Below are 4,905 nucleotides of genomic sequence, written 5' to 3'. Positions count from 1 at the left end.
TGACAGATCACATGTTCTGACGAGGCTTTCTGAAAATATGACCCCTGGAACCATCTTCACCTCCCCCACCGGCCATGATGGCTCTGTTTCCTCTAGCAGATGCCAATAAAGACACACAACGCTTCCTCTGAAACCCTCGGTGCCAGAAGTGTTTTGGAATTCAGAACATCTCAGACTTTGGAAAGGCATGTTCTACATTCCATATTTTAGGGGCCCTTCCTTGGTGAGGTTGGAGGAACACCCTGTAACCAAGCATTCTCATGTTTGCACAGGAAATACCTGACACCTCCCAGGAGGAGGTGGGCTGAAGAAAGACCATGAGGAGACTCACATCTGTGCAGCTCAGGCTTTGCCACTAAATGACACTGCTAGAAACTTTACGAATAAAACCTTTTTGAGTCCTGAGCTCTTTGGATTGGAGGCTGCAGATAAAGGAATGGATGACTGGGGGGGCGGGGGCGTGGGTAGCAGCATTATTTAAAACTTGGGCACAGGGGCGCCTGGGTGGCTCAGTCGTTAAGCGTCTGTCTTCGGCTCAGGTCATGATCCCAGGGTCCTGGGATCGAGCCCCACGTCGGGCTCCCTGCTCTGCGGGAAGCCTGCTTCTCTCTCTCCCACTCCCCCTGCTGTGTTCCCTCTCTCGCTGTGTCTCTCTCTGTCAAATAAATAAATAAAATCTTTATAAAAAAATAAAAATAAAAAAGTAAAACTTGGGCACAACTGATCTTGCCCTGACTTGACTATTTTTCTCATTGCTCGTAGCAGAGACATACTCACATGAAGGTACATGGATTTCCACTGTCAGTTGCATTCTGAGTGTTAACACTTTCCATTTGGTCAGAAATGGAAACCCCAGAGAACCCTAGATTTTGGGGGGTAGGCGGGGAGTAAAGCAAAAATAGATGAAACAAGAAGACAGTTAGCTGTTACCATTGAACCCTGGTGACTCAAGCTCAGAACCTAACTAGCTGACTGAAACCTCAGGGGCCACATTTTGCCTGTGGTCATCCTAGTAACTGTCCCTTCTTCGCCACTAGGTACCCTTCCACTCGGGTGGTAAGTCAGATCATTTTCATAGTTGTACTGGCCAAATTTCTGCGGTATTGGCCTTCTTCCTGTCTGTCAGGACACGAGGCCAGGGGTTCCTGGGGGGAAGGCTGAGCATGTTGTAGAGACTGAACTGTTACACGTCGTGTGTGTGGTCTCTGTTCTCACAAGGTGGCGAGGCCCGAGAGAACTTTGAGTAATGTGTTTTTATTTCCTATTATATATTGGCTACTCTTTGAGAGATTTTTTCCTGTGTATTCCTCAGAACATGTGGTAGCATTGGTGGGTGTTTAAAAAAAAATCCTATTGTTTTCTTAATAGTTGACAGAATTCCTTTTGGGAATAAATGGGAATAAAGAAAGCTCCTTGGAGCACTTGAGTATGGAAAAAATAGGTCTACAGTAGGATTGAGAAGTCTGGGCAGAACAAATGGAGGGTAGAATTACTTTGTGTTCAAAAAATAGTTGGTGGTGGTGGGAGGGAGGGAACAGAAAGGAGAGAGATCGTCTGAGCAACATGGGAAATCAGCCAAAAGACTTCACAGAACAGGGTGACTATTACTCAATCCTAATTGCTTCCTGGTCAGCAAGTCAACCCTATCTATTTCTTAATTTCTCTGAACTTTCTGCAAAACCTCCTACACAAAGTCTTTGTGTGAAAATTTGTTGTCTGTGTGTAATACTAAGGAAGGTACCTCAAGAACCCAGGTGGCAAAAAAGAAAAAGTTGCAAAAGATGCCAAGTGGAGAAGAAAAAGTCAGTGGAATCAAGAGGTGGTCATGAGAACACAGGCCCCCCAGGGATATACGGAAATCTTGGAGAGGCACCCTGCTCTCAACACGAAGTCTGTTGGAGACCACAAGCAGTCTTGCCTAGATTTTAAGAGACAGGATGACTTTGGGATGTCATCTAGATTAAGTAGTAGATGCTGGACAAAAGTTATAGAGGACATTAAACAATGATCCATGCTAGACTGACTTCACAGAACACTACAGTCACGTGCATGATGGAGAGAGTCCTAGAAAGGGAATTTGAAGTTCTGGGTTTGAATTCTCTCTGTTTTTTTTTTTTTTTTTTTTCAACTTCCAGTAGCTTTCCCCCCCTAGAATCTAGATACAATGAACCCTAGCAGGATAGTCTCCAATATGATTTAACTTTCCCACTATGGGATCTTTTTTGAAAATTTATTTAATTTTTTCCCACTTTAGGTTCTTTGGACTACTTCAGTATTTGTAGATGTGAGAATTTATGTTCCAATAAGTGGGAAGCTAAAATTTGAGATTATACCAACCTATGTACTCCATATTGTTGTAGCTACATACAATTTTATATGGAATACGTGGACTTTAGTACTGTAGAATTTGGCCTTCTCATAACAAGCTTATCTGTAAACAAAGATAATCTTTGCTTCTCTGTCTTAACCTGTAAAGTGTTGCCACCACAGACCTTTTCACCATGTCCTTAAAAAACAGATGATTCTTCCTTTCAGACAATGGGGAAAAAAAAACAATTTCCACCCCCCAAAAAAATGTTAATCCAGAATTATCAAATTTTGAAGTTTCAGAAGATGGAACAACAGAAATAGATTATGGACAAGTCTTATTTAAGGCTTCTTCCTAAGTAGTACTATAGGGATTTATAGTGTTGACCAAAAGAAGATACAGTTTTCTCATTAAACTTTGCTTCCATGGGACTCAAAATTCTGTGACAGATTTTTGATGAAGTTGTTTCCATTAAAAAGTACTGATTTTAAAAACTAATAAGTTAAAACTGCCACACACACACGCGCGCGCACCCCCCATATGGTCCATAAAACATTTTCCTTACCTTCTGATGGCTTTACAAGGCACTATCATGAACCACTCTTTTATTATTAAACTTAAATGGTCAGTTCTGGGGTGTTCTTCCATGACCGATTACCACTGAGGTGGTGGTATCAGGGATAATACCCATTTAGCCTTCTGAACTTCAGACTTGGTGACCTTGCCAGCTCCAGCTGCCTTCTTGTCCACTGCTTTAATGACACCCACAGCAACCATCTGTGTTATGCCACGAATAGTAAAATGATGCAGAGGATAGTCAGAGAAGCTCTCAACATGCATGGGCTTGCCAGGAACCATATCAACAATGGCAGCAACACCAGATTTCAAGAACTTGGGGCCATCTTCCAGCTTCTTCCCAGAATGACAATTAGTCTTCTCTTTCAGCTCAACAAACCTGCAAGCAACAGGAGAGATCATGGGACAATCCAGCAAGGTGCATAGCCAGCACTGATTTGGCCTGGATGGTTGGAGATGATCACCTGAGCTGTGAAGCCAGCTGCTTCCAATGGTGGGTCTTTTTGCTTTCACCAGCTGCAGTGCCATGACAAATCTTGGACAGACATGTTCTTTTTTTTTTTTTTGGACAGACATGTTCTTGACATTAAGGCCCACATTGTCTCCAGGAAGAGCTTCATTCAAAGAGCATTTCAACAGAGTTTGCTCTAGTTGTAATGTTGATTAGAACAGAGGGGGCCATCAGGCGTGGTTTGAGAACACCAGACTCTACAGGGACAGTACCAATACCATGAATTTGTAGATGTCCTGGAGGGGCAGATAGATGCAAGGGCTTGTCAGTTGGACAAGTTGGTGGCAGGATGCAATCTACAACTTCAAGAAGTATGGCTTCAGCGGCATTGCCATCTTTATGGGTGGCTTTCCAGCCCTTGAATCAAAGCATGTCTGCACTTGGCTCCAGCATGTGGTGGCCATTCCATACAGAAATGGACACAAATGCTGCTGTGTCAGGGTTGTAGCCAATTTCTTAATGCAGGTAGCCAATTTCTTAATGCAGGTCCCTCTTCTGGCTGGAGGGTGGCTCTGTGGGATCTACTTTGTTACCACCAACAATGAGTCGTTTCACACCCAGTGTGTAAGCCAGAAGGGCACACTCCCAGCTCTGCCCATTCTTGGAGATGTCTGTTTCAGCAACACCAGCAGCAACAATCAAGAAGCACAGTTGGTGGGAGATGTGCCTGTAATCATGTTTTGGTAAAGTCTATGTCCCAGTGCATCAGTGATGGTTGCGTACTACTTGCTGGTCTGGAATTTCTACAGGGATATATCAATGGTGATAACCATGTTCATGTTCAGCTTTCAGTGTATCCAAGACCCAGGCATACTGAAATGAGCCCTTTCCCACCTCAGCAGCTTCTGGCTCAAATTTTTCTGTGGTTCTCTTGTCGATCCCAGCACATTTGTAGATCAGGTGGTGGTGGACTTGCCCTAATCCATGTGTCCAGGGACAATGATATTAATATGAATCTTCTCCTTTCCCATTTTGGCTTAGATTTAAGGGTGGTTTTCATGTTATCTGTGTCCTAGTGGCAAATCCATTGTGAAAAAGTGGGTTTGAATTCTGTGGCATTAAATAATCATGGAACTTTGGGAAGACACTCATTACTCTGAGCTGTAGGTTTCTTATCCGTCAGGAGAGAGAAGAAATGAATTATTGGTTCTGTAACCTGTAAAATGGCTTAGATGGTAAATGGGATGCCATAGGAAGGAGTGCAGAGTTTGGAATCAGATATCCACATAAGATGTACCTGGGTTTGCACCTTGCCTCTGCCACTCACTGGGTGTGTGATATTCAGTTAGCTACTTATGTTCCTAAGTCTCAGTTTCTGCATTGATGGAATAGTCTTAACACTGCCTATGCCTCAGATGACTTTGAGAGGGTTAAATATTTTAGTCTAGGTAGATATGTTTGATAAATATTAGACGTGTCTCTTTCAGATTTAAGTTATATTTCTTTGCATAATTTTCTTCTCCATAATCCTGCAAGAAAGAAATTTCTGCTTCTGTCTTATAGAATAGTC

The 4,905-nt window shown here is 42.9% G+C and overlaps 1 pseudogene; it reads right to left on the bottom strand.

The window, feature by feature from the left end:
* Positions 1–2,962: 2,962 nt before the first annotated feature.
* Positions 2,963–3,566, bottom strand: LOC118013473 (annotated as a pseudogene).
* Positions 3,567–4,905: the final 1,339 nt, after the last annotated feature.

The sequence above is a fragment of the Mirounga leonina genome, unplaced genomic scaffold (assembly GCF_011800145.1).
Source record: "Mirounga leonina isolate KUSES-001 unplaced genomic scaffold, KU_Mleo_1.0 Mir_153, whole genome shotgun sequence".
Classification (NCBI taxonomy): domain Eukaryota; kingdom Metazoa; phylum Chordata; class Mammalia; order Carnivora; family Phocidae; genus Mirounga; species Mirounga leonina.
Note: the sequence above shows the minus strand (reverse complement) of the source record. Positions and strands in the feature narration are given on the sequence as shown.